The sequence below is a fragment of the Anas platyrhynchos genome, chromosome 28, assembly GCF_047663525.1.
Source record: "Anas platyrhynchos isolate ZD024472 breed Pekin duck chromosome 28, IASCAAS_PekinDuck_T2T, whole genome shotgun sequence".
In the NCBI taxonomy this organism is placed as follows: Eukaryota; Metazoa; Chordata; class Aves; order Anseriformes; family Anatidae; genus Anas; species Anas platyrhynchos.
Window position 1 is genome coordinate 1,783,322 of NC_092614.1, and position 15,490 is coordinate 1,798,811.

The window sequence follows — 15,490 nt, forward strand, 5'->3', positions numbered from 1 at the left end:
CGGGGAGGCTGGGCTGGGCTGCTCGGCTTGTGCCGCCTTCCTGCGTGTGCTGAGAGGTCTTTTCGGCGATGCTCCAGGCTTGGTTTCACCCAGAGCGTGCCATTTGGTCAGGAGTTTCCCAGAATCTCCACGTGCAGAAGCGCTCTGAGAGATCGAGTGGGGTTAGAGCCCAGACTGTTTAACTTTGGGCATCATCTCTGGCAAAAGCATTCGCTGGCAGTTGCAGAAGGAAGCCCCAGGAGGGAGCGAGGCTGTGTGTTGAGAAACAGGCGCTGCCCCAAGGAGCTTGCAAAAAAAAGCTGGGAGGGGAAGTAAACACGGCAGAGCAGGGCAGGGATTGCAGCACCCTGCCCGTGCCCCGTCCAGCAGCCTACACACGAGGCCCCGAGCCCTCCTGGATGTCACACCCGGCGCTCACCCCCACTGCTCCAAAAGCACCCCAGACTGCCAAGGATACAGCATGCAGTGGGAAAAAAAGATGCCATGGACATGGGGCCGAGGAGACGTGGTGATTTCCACCAGCTCAAGGCTGACTGAGCGGGGAGAAGCAGAAGTTAGCAGGGACGGGGGAGAGTTGGTTGTTTTCTCTGTGCCTTTGGTGGCAGGGAGCTGGAGCAGGTGGTTTGCGAAGCCCAAGGGATGTGTGGTACCTTCACGTGATGAGCTCCTTGGGCCCCAGGGCTTGGGGAGAGGAGATGTTTGGACCTCGGATGGGGACAGCCCACAGCATCCCCAGGAGGATGCCTGGGTACCACCAGGAGCGCCCTGCAGGATGCACGCCAGGAGGATTAGGGCAGATGAAGCGATTGATACCCAAGGCTGCGCAGAGATAATGGTGTTCCTCAGCTAATTTTAAGCTCCTGATTGAAATCCTCTGTGCTCGCCTCCCCCTCTCCCTAGAGAAGATAAAGATCCTGGGCACCCAGGGGTGAACACCCTGCCCTTGCGTCCTCTTCCCCAATCAAACCATCGAGCGTTGCCACCCGCTGCGTGCACCGTGGGGAGCAGGGAGATGGCAGGGGGACAGGGGAGGTGGCCGCCTTCCTGTGGGTGTGTTTTCCAGAGCAGGGGAGAAACCAAAAGGGATCAGACACCAGCCAAACAAGGTGACTAGGTCGTGAGGAATGCAGGCACAGGCTCTGTGCATGTGAGATGCAGAGAGCAGATAGAAGGGCAGCTGCAAAATGCCTTTGCTGCCGAGCTTTTGGTAGCACAGCCACCACACTGGCAGCCAGAGGGCAAGAGGAAGGGTCAGCCCCAGCATCTCCAACCTGGGCGAAACAACGTGGAAGCGGTGCCGGTTAATCTGCAAAACTCATTGCCACCAGACACTGTTGCTGCTGAGAGCTTAGCAGGGCTAATAAAGCTTTTAGAGAGGTATTGGGATGGGAAGAGTTTAAAAATAGTAAGTTGTAAAACGATAAAGGGGTTGGGTACAGATAAAATCTTAATGCTTGGGAGCGCAAGAGGATGAAGGGACAGGCAGGAGTTTACTGCAGGGACAGGTAATCCCCAAACCACTTCCTTTAGGGTTTCCAGAGATGGAGCTGGAGGAATCCTGAATCTCATCCTGGAGCAGTTTTCCTCCTCTGTAAGACTCTTCTGAGATAATACTGAATTTCTGTCCCGGCCTGAGCAAGGATCTGTCTGCTTCTCTGGGATGAAAGGGGTCTCGGTACCAGCGAGGCAGAGCGTGGCTCCCTGGGGCAGGGTGGAAAGGCTTTTGTGCAAAACTTGTAGGGAGTTTGTTGTCGGGATGTCGGCTGTCAGCTGGGGGTGAGCTTGGCCAACGAGCCTGCAAGCCCTGCGAGGAAACGGGCCAGCAGCTGCGGAGGGAGCACACGAGCTTTGTTTTCTCTGGAAAGCGGGCAAAAAGCCCAGGTGCCCCCAGCCTGCAGAGCCCGTGTGTGATGATCTTCCAGGAGATGGCCCCGTTCCCACCCGGGGGCTTTCCCCTCTGGGTGCCAACCCTGCCCTGCTTCTCCCCTCTGACATTTTCGGGAGCGGAGCGGCGGTGGCAGCTCGGCAGGACCCCGTGCCTCTGGTGCTGGCAAAGCAGCGAAGGCTCCTTGTGCCCTGCCTCTGGCCTCCGAGTGGAGCTGAGGACACTGGAAAACTTCACTCTATTTACCAGAAGTGAGCACTGGGTCGAGCCCTGTGTTACGTGAGGATTTACGCCCCCGTGCTGCTGTCCTGCTCGACTCCTGGCCGGGGAGCTCCCGGGACCATCCTGAGTTCGGTTCAAACGCAGGAGTCGAGCCGCACACGTCCTTGGCCCGTCCGCCTTTGATCTTCGGCTCTGTCAAGAAAGATGCTTTGGCAGGAATCTCACCCATCAGGTACCATCCATAGGCGGCTGCGATGTCACAGCCGTGACCAAGCCCTGACAGCTCCAGGAGCTGAGGTGTTGCCAAGCTGGAGCCAAGCCTCCACCTTCTGCCCCCGGGGCTGGAGGCAGGCTACTTTCCGTGGCGTGCAGAGGCTCAGGGCTCCCTGCTCCTCCGCCTGCCTAATTCCTAGGCCTTAGCATTGTCACAGCCCCAGCAGAGCTGCCACCACTCGCCCTGGGACCGGCTGCACAGGCACGGATTTGTCTGTGGGTGGGAGCCACAGGGGAGCAGGGCAGGATGCTGCTGCCCGGAGCGGAGAGGATGAAGCTCGCCCTTGGCATCCTCGGATGAGCAAAGCCCCGGTGCTGCCGGTGCCCCCCAGGTGTCGGTTTTACCGGGTACCAGCTGGGATCCGTGCTGCTGCTTCTCCCCGTCATCCTCTTCCCAAATCTCCCCCCGAAATGCCTTCGCTCGGCTCGGGGAGGGGAAGCCACTAGATGGCAACGTTACCTGCAGTCTGGCCGCCTCTCCTGGGGATGCGAGCGGGGCTGGGGGTGCTGCCCGGGTGGGGGGGAGCTGCTGGGGGACCCTCAGCGAGTTATTTTAAAAAATCGCCTCGATTCCAGGGCGTTGCTTTTCCAGCGCCACGACGCATCCCACCGCCGGCAGAGGGGTGACAGCACCAGGGCGCACAGACTTTGTGCACAGCACTTGCACTTCCACGTGTCCCCATCCCTGAAGACTCTGCTTACCCGCAGAATTGCTCAGGCAATGCCCAAACTGTCTCTCGTAAGCCAGCTGGGGTTGAATTTTAAGGGATGCATCCCAAGAGGTGGCTCAGGTCCAGGTGCAGAGGGAAGCTGAGACCCTCCAGCACCCATCCCAATTTCTGTCAGTCTTTACCAGGGCTGCTCCCAGAGCTCGGGAGCCCTGATCTCACTGCAGCGAGGGACTGTAGGCATGACCAAGTCCAGCTGGCGTTGACCCAGGCGGCGCAGGAATGCGTGACAGCGCGTAACCTGCCGGGAACACCCGTGCTGCTCCTTGCTCCCTTCGTTACCAGCACTGCCCGCCAAGCTGAGCCCTGGTACACGAAGGGCTTTTGATGTGCTCAGGTGAGAATGCCAAGTGTGAAACCCATCTGAGACTTGGGTTTGTTCCCCTGGAAGGGCAGGAGAAAGGGTGCTGAGAGCCCCCAGCACGGTGCCCCGCGTGCACAGAAGTTACCGACCTCAAGCCTGTGCATCTGTGCCTCAGTTTCCCCATGTGGTGAGGCTTCTCTGTCTCCCCTAAAATAAGGAGGATGCAAGAACATCACGGCATGGCTCCCCAAGGCAGCCAGCCGGCCCAAATGGGAGCGCTAATTAATTAATTAGCCATCGCACCGAGGACACAGTGCACAAGGAAGTGAAACTACGGCGTGGTTTGGAAGAGCGGCCCTGAACAGCAAGGGGATTTGCTGTGCACCTGGGGAAAGATTTATGGAAGTCTTAAGCTGGAGCTCGTAGAAATGCAGCAGGTGAAATAAACCCCGGAGGATGGTCGGTGAGAGGGGGCAAGAGCCTGGAGAGGGGGGAGCATGGTGGTCCGGGCTGGGCTCTGCCCACCCTCCCGAAGTCCCCCGGTCCCCGCTGCCTCCAGGTGCTTGGTATTATTTTTCTTCCTGGTTTTAGGGCTTTTGTTCCTCCCCACCCACAGCCCTTTGAACTCGCAGAACTGCGTGTTTGGAAAGCAGCCTTTGTCACAAAAGTGCCCACGCTCCGCCGGCCACAAACCCTCACCCAGCGTGCCCTGAAGGTTGCAGCCACCGAGAGGAGCCCCAAGGGTGGGATGCCACGCACCCAGCGGTGCCAGGAGAGATGCCACTGCCACCCCGCAGGAAGGGTGGGACGTGGCCCGAAAGGATGGAGCAGAGGCTGCCAAGGACCCTTCCAGGAGATGGGAGCTGAGGGATGGAGCCTCCAAATTGTGCCTGGAGGTCCGGAGGTCTCGAGTCCTGGGTGCCTCCTCGTGTCTCCTCTGCAGGGAAGAGTGTGGCTGTGCTTGGCCAAGCAGCCCTGCCCGCTCTGCCCTCCCTGGCAGCGGGGCTGCAGGTCTTTCCAGCCTCCACGCCTCCCTGCATGACTAAGAGAGCTGGCCGGCTCCCAGGGATGGCAGGACGGGACCCCAAACAACGCCAGGCTGCCAAGAGGAACAGGAAAGCCCAGAGTCTCCTTCCTCCTCATCCTCCTCCTCCTCCTCCTCCTCACCGCCGGCCAGCTGCCTTCCCGGGCCAAGGGTGGCCCCGAGTGGCCCCGTCCCCGCTGGCCCAGACGGGAACGGCCGCTCCCTATTACTCATGGGGATGATGCGGGGGGGATGCAGGGGCGGAAAGTCGGAGTAAATGGAAAGTGGGCGCTTGCTGCTGGCCTTGTCTTCCCATCGCTGCAGCTGGAGCTGAGCTCAGCCGGCTGCCCCGGCCACCCCGGCGTGCAGCTCCATCCGCAGCCGGGACAGGGACATCGAGGGGACGGGGGGCACGAAGCCACCACCAGGCTCCTGTGTGCACAGACGCACCCACAGAGCACCCCCTGCCCGGGATGCAGCACCCCCATCCTCTGCTGTGGAGGGAGTGATGCTTTCCTGCCCCAAATCACCAAAATTCAGGGCTCTTATCCCAATTTCCCCATGGCAATGCAAAGGCTGGGCTGGGCGAGTGAACACTCAGGTGATGGTGCCACTATTTCACGTGGTTTCACAATGGAGCTCCCGTGGGCTGCAGGGAGAGGTGCTTCCCACCTGAAACGCTGCTCAGAGCACCCAGTTCTGGGGTTAAAATTCACAATTTCTCCTTTAGCAAAAGCTAGATTTTCCTACCTATTCCCAGAGGTTCCAGGAGGATGGCAACAGATTGGGCAGGAAGGACCAGAGCAAAACTAGGGAAGGTAGCTGTTGTTTGTGGGTTATTTGTACATTTTTTGGTACTTTTTGGTGTATTTTTATTTTTGGTATATGTTGGTATATTTTTACAGAAAATACGTCTTTCATGAAAAATCTTCTGACACGAAGGATTTGGGCTGGCTCAGGGGATGCAAGCCTGGAGCCATCAAGGATTTCCAGACTCTTTTTCTGCACATGGGGGTAAATCCAGCTGCATGGCCCTGCGGGGTTGGTTCTTTGTCTCCATGCCCCATGGCATGGTACCCACGGGCAGCAGGGCAGCCCCGTGTCCCTTCCTCCCATCCCTTGTCCCATCATGTCCGTGAAGTGTCCGTGAAGCTCCATCAGCTGCGGGACGGGGGCCACACAACCACAAGACCACATCCAGCACCAGCCAAATACCGAACGCGGAGCGTGGTCCCTGCTCCATCACCTCCCAGATGCGGTGAGATGAACCAAAATAAAGAAAGAAAAAATATATATAAAAAAAAAAAAAAAAAGAGAAAAAAAAACACTTCCAAACCCTCTTTCTGTGCCTTTTACTGCTCAGCGCTGAGCTCAAGGCGATGAGGCAGCTGGTGAGATTTCAGCTGCTGGTTCAGCGGGCGCTGCCGCCCCGGCTTTGTGCTGGGGGGGGATTGGGTTACAGGGCTGGGGTGGGAAAGCTCCTCGGCAGGTCGCAGGTGGATTAAGGAATTCCAGTCCCCATTCAGTGCCCGCTGAAGCACGACTAATAGGGGAGCTGCAAAGAGCAAGGGCAGGCGAGGTGGGCGGCTTGGGACGGGGAAGCCACCTGCGCAAGGAGGTTTTTCCTCCAAGCGCTGGCCACAAACCTGCTCGCTCTGAATAAGAGCACTCGGGGAGAACCCAGGGTGAAGGTGACAGTTTTGGGCAGCATCAGGAGAGTTTATGGCAGTGGGGGTGTTGTGTCACCTCCGTGGTGGGGATGCTTTGAAGAGGAGGGGGAATAACGAATAACCCTGTGGTGCAGGTGAATTGGTGAGCGAGGTCACAAAACCAGGCTGGGCACGGAGCCTGCGAGGGGACAGGGAATGAGGGAACCTGAAAATGGGGTGCAGGGATGAGGGCAGGTCTCTGAGGAAGACCAGGATGATGAAGCAAGGGTGGGTGGGGTGAGACACAGAAAGAGCTGTGAGATGGCAAGGGAGTAACCGGGGCATTGCCGATGGTGAAACCCCGAGCCCGTGGTGGTGCTAAAAGGCAGTGGCAGCTCCCTCTTCTTGCCCATCAAAGCCCACGACTGCTCCATCAGCTCTTCCTAGCTGCCCAAATCCAGCCAGGCACTGCCCCAAAGCCTGGCTCCTCTGCTCCTCCGAGCTCCTGGCTCCAGCCCAGTCCCAGAGGGTTTGGATGCTGGGGTGCCAGAGGGTGACCCTGCGGGACCTAGAGCCAGGCTGCAGGGGATGGGAACGGACGGGGTGGCACGGCACGGCACGGCATGAGACACGATGGGCTTTCCACGCTGGAGCCTGACTCAGCAGCGCAGAGACCCCAGTAATGCCACGGCCCCCCGGGGGCAGCTCCCCACAGCCCCTCCTGGCTGTGCCCAGGGGGACTTTTGCGCCCGAGAGCCGTTGGGGAGGCAGCGATCCCGTCCACCCTGCTCCCTCTGCGACTCCTAGGCGCCTCTTAATAGGACTCTAATTATACATTTACCATCACCATTTTTTTTTTCCCTCCCTCTCTCTCTCTCTCCCCTGAGTTCAGCTTCGCCAGCGCCGTAAATACCCCGCGCGTGCTGCGGGGACTGTCAGCTCCTCTAATGACCACCTGCGAGTGTGCCGGGGAGGAGGACGGTGGCGTGGGGACACCCCGGGTGACACCACCCCGGCTGGCTCAGCAGCAGTGTCCCTGAGCCCGGGACGAGTGGCTGTGCCTCCAGGCCCTGGGGACACGGCTGTCGGGGGACAGATGAGGAGATCCCAAGTGCTGCATGGGGACCGAGGAGCAGGGTTGGTGCTGTGCAGCAGGATGATGCTACCGGGTGGCTGCTAGCCCTAGGCGTGACCTAGCCATCCCTACCAGGGCCACTCCGCGTGCCCCATACGATGTCTGACATTTGTGGCACTCTCAGGTCACCTTCCAAAGCCACATCCTTCCCTTGGAGCCCTTTGCAGGACCCAAGCCTTCTGCTGCAGGCTGGAGCTTCCCAGCTCAGCTGAGCATCTCCTGGCACCAATGAGCACCACGGGCTGAGGCTGCTGTGAACCAGAGGGGAGAACTGGACCATTTTCTGCTGCTGGGCAAGACCCCAACTCCCCTCTTTAGGCAAAAACCCACACTGATAGATTTTGCTTAAGTCGAGCCTGGGAATTTGGCCCCAGAGGCTTAAATATTTCTTTCTAGATGGTACACTCAGAGAACAGCAAAAAAAAAACCAACACACCAAAACAAGCCAAAACCCAAGCAAACTGCAAACAGCAATACGAGAGGAACAATTTCTTTTACCACTAATTTTCTCTCTGTTAATTAGCAAGAATGTGGGGGTCACTGACTATAATGCTCTCGATGCCTCTCCAAACCCACGCGTCCCAGCTGGGGCCAGCGAGTGACCGCTCAGCGCGGAGCCTCCGCGGGTCCCCTTTGGAGCCACGGCGTCAGGGGGCAGAGAGGGGAAGGATGGGCTCCAAACCCTGCCTGGGATCTGGGATCTGGGATCCGCCGTGCTGCTGCCTCTTTTGGAGGATGCTGCTGCTGGTTTTGTCTGAGGCTTGGCCCAAGCCTGCTCCCGATGAAGCTCCTCGTGGGCAGCAAAGGAGGAGAAGGCTGTTAGTGTGGTGTTCTTGCTCCGGAGATGTTGAAGCTTTGCCGATTTATTGCTCTTTTCCCTCTTAAAAATTCCTGAAATCATTTTTTTTTTTTCGGAGCCTTAACCACCAAAAAGCAAAGGACTCTTTGGAGCGCTGCTCTTCGTTAAAGCACGGAGGGACTTGGTGCGTGCGTGTGCTTGGGGTTTTGGTGGAAGGCTTGGGTTTTCGCCAAATATGGGAAATGTCAGCAGAATATATATATTTCTCTCCAAGTATTTGCTGGAAAGTTTCTGTTCCATCAGTAGGATGTCCCAGCGGTCTTCCCCCTTCTTCTGTTCACCTGCTCGTGGACCTGTTCGCCGCGGGGCTCTGGCGTGGTTTCTGGCTTGGCCAAGCAGCGAGCATCCCCCGTGGCCACAAACCGCGGGTCCGTGGCTGCACCGAAAGCACTTTCTGATAAACCCAAACCCTGGGAAGGGGAACAGGGAAATCGCTCGTTTATTTTCAGCAGAAGGTGCATGGGGAGGGCTCGGCTCCCCCCTGCCCAGGTGTCCTTTTTGGCAGTCAGGGTGAGCACCGCAGGTTTCCTGCTGCTCGGTCCCCACAGCCTGGGCAACAAAGCAATTTTCTGTCATCAGCCCTGCAAAGTGCTCCCTGATGAGGACCAAGCACGCTCAGCCGCAAGCTTGAGCCCTTCCTGTCGGCTCTTTAAATGCTCAGTGAAATCGTCCCCAAAACGCACAGCCCTTAGCGTGTCCCCTGGCACAGCCGGCACCGCGCACCGGCTGGGGAGGATGCGGGGTCGTCCACGCTCTTCCCATCCCATGCATGTGTCCGCCTGCAAACGCAGCTTCTTCAAGGCTGGGGGTCCCTAAATGGGGGCGTTAGCTGTCAGCCTGTGGCATCTGAATGGGGAAAGCTGCCCCAGCAGCTGGGGAAACCCCAGTGTGCACTCCCCCCAAAGTCTCCCCGTTTGCTGCCAGCTTGCCGCAACCTGAGGTCAGATCATTTTGTGCCATTTCCCGGCACCAAACCCCAAGGGCAAGGGCTCCTCTGTGGGTCTCGGCTCCACCACAGCCCCTGATCCCCCCCCCCCAATTTCCTGTGTTACTCCCGAGCAGCGGCCAGGTTTTGGGGGAAGCGCTGCCGCTTCTGCCTGATGCTTTGAAAACCAGGACAAAACCACCCTGCAGGTGGGGTGCCACCCCCAGCCCTTCTGCCCCAACAAAATAAGAAAACGGAAGGGTTTTATTCCACTTATCCATTTTTATTTTTAATTTTTTCTTGTAGGTTGCTTTCAAAGTAAAAACTCACATCTTTTCAGTGCAAAGAAGTGTCCGCAGCGGTTCTTTTTCCCAGAAGCCCAGCTCTCCCTCCCACTTGTACCAGTTCACCTCTCAGAATTGTCCTCCCACTTATCCTAGGAGCATCCTCCTGTGACCGCCGCAGCACCAGCAGGTCTGCACCCAGCACCCAGAGCCACCTTTGGGTGTCCGAGTGGTGCTGGTGCGTGTGACACCGGCAGTGGCTCTGCTGTGGGGGCACCCGCAGGGATCCAGCCCCGTGCTGCCAGAGGACGTCTCAGCCACAGCTTTCAAATCTCCAGCGAGGACATTAGAAAAACAAACCAAAAAAGAAAAAAAAGAAAAAAAAAAGAAAGAAAAAAAAAAAGAAAGAAAGAAAGAAAATGAATAACAACAACAGCAAAATCTGTGGTTTTAAATTCCATCCTTGGCTAAGCCCCTTTCCAGAGAAACATGTCAACATAGGCTGCAGCCAGCGGGCTGGAGCGGGATGCGCGGGGGGGACACGAGGGTTTGGGCTCCTTTGCCCCAGTGTGGGGCATTTCCCAAGGGGAACAGGGTGGTATCACCCCATGGGGTCCGGATCCACACCGGGACCTCCGGCCTCTGCAAGAGGAGGACAAGGGGACGGCTGGGTGCCCGTGGGTATGGCTGGGAGCAGAAGCAGTAGGTTTCGGGGCATCCCCACGTCTCCAAAAGCAAATCCCCCTCCGCATCCCGGTGTGCCAGCCCGGATGCTGGTGAGGTGGTGGAGGACATTTATAAATGCAACGTTCCTAAAGTGTCTGCCTTAGAGACCTGTGCCTGCAAGAGATTACTTCAAAACAAATTAATCAGGGTTTATTGGATCAAGTTCTCCACGGAGAGGCCAGCACTTGATTATCTCTTTGTTTAAAGGCTGCGCCGAGCCATTACTAGCTGCCTCGTTAGGAAAGTTACAAACCCTTAATGGGTCTCACGAAGGGGAAAATGATGCCGTCCCAAACGAGGAGCCAGAGATGAGGAAGGAAAAGACCATTTCTGCAAGGAAGAGTCCCCTGGAAATACTGTAGAAAGCCTGGGCCAGATCTTAATTGGGCTTGCTTTTAGGCGCACCCTTAGAGGGAAATCACCTCTCCATACAGCTATCTTAAAAAAAATATGTATCTAAATCAATATTGCTCAGTATTTAAACGCACTGCTTGCAACACAATAAATTCCAGTTATCCTTTTCTATCTGCTCCACCCAGCAAGAGGCATCCTGCACCACTCCAGCAAAGGCAGGGATGGGGAAGAGCATCAAGCAGCACGATTTTAGGAGCGTGGCGCGAGCAAACCTTTAACTCGTCAGTTTGGGGGAAAAAGGGAGAAAAATGAAACACGTCACAATGAAAACATCATTTTCACCGTCCCCTTCCCAGCCACGCACTGACTCCAACGCTCTCCAGCTCGCTGCGTGCAGGGTGATGGGAAATGAATGAGGGTTAAAAAGCCTCTTTAACTGGTGCTCTTGTCAAATTAGCAGGGCAAGGCGCTGAGGCTGGGGCTAATGAATGGAATAATTGATTAAATATGTCATATTTCTGCCTAGCAGGTTCACACCTTCCCCAAAGGTTTCCAGATGGGGCATAATTATCCCCCAAACTGGCTTCACACGCCGGGGCGCAAGAGGGGTAACAGTGACACGGGGAATTTCAACAGCAGAAAATTGCTCCCACAATTAATCCCAGGCACTTCATAAACTCACCGAGGAACAGCGGGAACGGGGAGAGACCCTTTTGGGTTCGGTGCCAGGCAGGAACAGCTCCCGTGACCCCGTGGCGCGACGCCGGTGGAGATTTTCAGCCCTTTGTGCATTGATGGGGGAGCAAAGCCGGCGCCAGCTTTGCTTGCTCCGACCGGGTGCCACGGGAGGGAAACGTCCCCGGGTGTTTGCTCCCTCCTTTGTCTGTCTCGGGAGGGCCCGAGGGCTGAGGCGATGTAAATGAGTGGCACAGGATGCCCCTCGGAGCATTGCTGCTGCTTTACATCGCCCGGTCCTTTCTGAATTTTGATTTCCAGCCAGCGATCCCTACGAAAATCAAACCCGGAGCGGAGCCAGGTCCTGGAAAAGATTTTCGGTTCAAACCCAAAACATTGCCTTTCCTTTATTAAGGGTGGGAGGGAGGGGAGGATTACTCGTTTTTAGAATTTTTACCGTATATATGATTTCATCCCAGCCCTAAGCAGCGACGGAGCAGGGCACAAACCCTGGCTGCAGCGGAGGTCTCGGCTGTTCTTATTCACACCGAGCACGGCCACGGTGCTGGGAAATGCCGATTTCAACCAGCACCGAAAAGCCAGGCTGGGGCTGGGGCGCTTCCATCACCTCCTGTTCCTGGAGGGAGGCTGGGGAGGGCTTTACAATGATTTTAGGGAAAAAAAAAAAGAAAAAAAAAAGGTTTGTTTTCAGCATCCTGGGCATTTCTGCAGCATTTCTGCCCGTGATTTGTCCTGGTTAGGAGGAGCAATGGAAGTTTTCATGAGCAGTGGCTGAGGGCTGCGAAATTTGGGACAAGCAATTTCTCAGCATCTTTTTGTTCGTTTATTTGCAGAAAAGCTGCTTCAGATCCTCCGCCCTTTGGAAGATTCCTCTGCAGAGTTAAAAAGGGGAAACGAGAGCGGTGAATGCGAATTTTCTCTTCCCTCGTGTCCCTCCGAAGCTGCCTGCTCGAAGCCGGGTCCCAGCCCCGCTGTGACAGCCCCGTCACTGTCACCTCGGGGGGCCAAGGGGATGTGTTTGGATTGTCCCCTGCCATCTCCCCTCGCTCTCTCCACGATTCCCTGCACGGGGAGCAGCTCGTGGCTGTTTTTTGCCCCTCACACTGCCTAGCTCCAAACCCTGCTCCCCCCCTGTGTCAGCGCTGCCCTGCGGGGCAGGATCAAGCCCTGGGGAATCCTCCTTCCCCCCTCACCATCCGCACCTTCACCCCCCTCACCCCCTCACAGGGTGCCGGTTGCATCTCTCCCTAAAAAAAAAAAAATAATAATAATAATAAAAAAAAATGCCGAAAACCCCCCAGGAAAAGGCAGAGCCAGCAGCCCGTCCCCCTCGGCCACGGAGGGCTCGGCGCGGGGCTGGAGATAGCGCGCTGGTTCGTTAGCGCGGCAGCAGTGGCGTGTGGGAGGGCAGACGCCAGGCTGTCTGCTCCCACTTTGTTCGGCTTGTTATTAACTTCTCCTTGGGCTGCCATTAACCCACAATTCCTGTACTTGGCTTCAGGCTTTCCCCGCGCCGCTCTATCTCTCCAGCGCGTAATTACAGCTGTTGGGATCTCCCTTTATCTCGGGCGATCTTGGAGGTTTGGTACCTGGCACATGCTTTCCTGCCCCCCCCCCCCCTCCCTTCCCCACCAGCACCACCACCTCTCCCCGCGCACCCTTCTCCCTCCCTGCACCCCTTTAATCCTTCCTGCTTTCATCAGCCAGCGGCGGCGAGCCGGCAGGTAAAATCCTGGAGCCTCCGACGTTTCGGCTTTGCGGTGGCAGCCACGACGAAGCCAGGCTCGTCCCGTGTCCCGTGGGGACAGCAAAGCCCCCTCAGCGGGCAGGGAAACAGCAGAGGGACCCGCAGGGGGACGTGGCCGCAAAACCCCATCCCCCAAATCGCGTGGGGCTCGGCGTGTGTCAGCACCTTCCAGCCCCGAGACCGAGACTTTTAATTGTCTCCGAGCACGGCCTTGATTTATTTTTTTAATTTAATACGAGTTGACTCGATGTATTTGTTTTGGCAGCGGGTTACCCTCAAACCCCAAACCCTGCTCAAACAGCATGTGCTGCGCCTTCCAGCCCGCGCGGAGCCCAGCGCCGGGGCTGGCTCTAACCCGGGGATGTGCGCCCGGCGCTGCCCCGTGGGCAGGTGCCTGGGTGCCACCGGCTCCTGCCCTCAAGCTGCGGGAGCTGCTGGGAGCCAGACCCGGCTGCGGGGTGGCGGGGACGTTTGTCACAGCCTGGAGGGTTGGGGCCGGTTGCTTACCCCATCTCCCGGGGGATGGAGGTGCAGGAAGCGCTGTCCGTGCGCCCACCCTGGATGGAGACCGTGGGGCTGGCAGCTGGGGCTCGGGGATGCTCCGATCGACACCTTCAGATGCCCAACCCCAAATTCTACCTGGGCGAGGCTGGTGCGGAGGCTGGGTGCTGCCAGGGAGGAGGAGATGGGCTGCCCCGGTGTCACCTCAGCCTTGGTGCTGCCCCGTGGTCCCCCCTGGGTTGGGGGACCCATCCGCCCTCCACCAGGCAGGGTGGTTTGGGACCCCAGCGCAGTGTCCCCCGTGGCATCACCGGTGAAACCTGCCCTTTGCGCAAGGTGGGGATTTAGTCTCCTTCCCCCAGAAGCCAGATATTGCCCCAAAACACACATGGTGGGGGACCAGCACCCAGTGCAGGGAACTCCCTGGGATCTGACGGGGCGCAGCCACGCTGGGGTGCGAGGCTCTTGTGGTCCCCTCGTGCCACCCAGAAGCACCAGGGGACCAAATCTGTCCCTAAAACATCTTAGGAAACACCACACAGAAGGGTGGGAAAGGTTCCAGGTGCCTTCAGCCCCCCCGGTGCCCCCATCCAGCCCTGGGAGCCACCCGGCCACCACGCACAGCCTCCCACAGCGGGGAGGACGCAGCCTCCACCTCCAGCTCCCTCCCGTCCTCGGCACCGGGGCGCAGAGAACCGGGGGGGAGCCTGGTTTTTGTTTTATTTTTATTTATTATTTTTATTTTTTTAATGCTGCTTTGCCCCCGCTTTTGCCTGGGTGGAGTTGGAGGATTTTCTACGTTTGCCCCCAGAATTTGGTGGCCTGGGTAGAGATGTCAGAGCAGCCTCTCTCCGAGCCAAAATTGAGATTTTTGGGGGGGATTTTGAGCCCAGATCTCCCTTGGGCACTTCGTCCAGCTCCGCTCTGGGATGGAGAGGTGCAGGGACCCCAGAGCCTGCCCAGCACTGAGGGGCTGCTCTGCGGGTCCATCCGTGCTGGCCCCAATCCCTGCGGGGTGGTGAGCCTTTAAGGAGATGTTTGGGATGGGGAGAGATGGCAGGAGGCCATCAGAGGATCGGCCGCAGGTCAGGGTTGTTTTATTTGGAGTCGGGGATGGGAGAGCGGTCCCAGTGTGTCCGAGGGTTAGCGAGGAGCTCGGCTATTTATATCGGAGCTGCCGGCCCATGCACCGAGTGACTCAGCCTCGGCGCGATGGCGAGATGGAAACATGTTTTGAAGATGGTCTAATGGGAGGGTGGGGACGGGGGACCCTCCCTGCCAGCATCCCCGGCCGCTGTCACCCCGCTCCCCCGGGGCCACCCCTCCCAGGCAAACCCCGCATGGGGCAGCTGCCGAGATTTGGCACACCGGTGGCCAGCGTGGGCCACCTGGCTCCCCGCTGTGTCACCCGCAGTGTCCCCAAACCCATCACCACGGCACAGCCAGGGGTGGCAAGGGGGGACCCGGACCCCCATGTGGGGCTTGACGTGAGACCTGGGATTTCGGGATGTGCAAACCCTCACTACCAAGCACCGGGGGTGTCCCCGGTGGCGGAGGTGACGGTGCTGGGGGTTGTGCCCCCCCTCGGCTGGTGGCCCCGTGGAGGCTCCGTGCACCCTGCTGGGGTCAGGGCTCCCCAGGGCAGCGGCAGGGAGCGGCCGGGCAGGTCGGTGCCTGCAGCTGGGAGCGGGGCCCCGCGGGGTCCGGGCTCTGCGGCGCCAGGGGAAGGGGCCCCCACCTGGGTGCCCCACCTGGGTGCCCTCCCCAGCAGCTGGTGGACACGGAGATGCAGGGCCTCGTGTCCGTCCCTCGGCCCGGTGTCTGTCCTTCCAGCTGTCCCCTGTCCATCCGTCCTTCTCTTGTGCCCCGCTGTGTCCCCATGTCCCCAGCTGCTCCTTTTCCCCTTTATCCCCTTCGGGCCCAGGGCTGCCCCACCAAGGGGCTGTGCGCCCCCCCCCCCAGGGTGCTGCCATCCACCTCCTGCGCCCTCAAAGGAGGGGGCTCCCCAAAAAATCAGTGCCCCCCCGCTGCAGACTGATGACAAGACCCCCCCGGGGGTCTCAGCCAGGACACTGGGGGGGGAACCACGGTGCCTCCCCCCCCCCCCCAGCTCCCCCTTCCCCACTGGGTGCTGCGCAGCCGGGTTGGGGGGGACCCCGGCTTCAGGGGGGGCTCCGA

At 58.5% G+C, this 15,490-nt stretch overlaps 1 long non-coding RNA gene across 2 annotated transcripts; it reads right to left on the bottom strand.

The window, feature by feature from the left end:
• Positions 1–9,277: 9,277 nt before the first annotated feature.
• Positions 9,278–15,272, bottom strand: LOC139999690 (uncharacterized). 2 transcript variants are annotated; one of them, XR_011805183.1, is made up of 4 exons: positions 13,319–15,272; positions 11,501–11,701; positions 11,051–11,407; positions 9,278–9,620 (listed from the first exon to the last, which is right to left on the bottom strand). It is a non-coding gene; the product is annotated as an uncharacterized lncRNA (long non-coding RNA). The 2 variants fall into 2 exon arrangements; XR_011805182.1 differs by having other exon boundaries at positions 11,501–15,263.
• Positions 15,273–15,490: the final 218 nt, after the last annotated feature.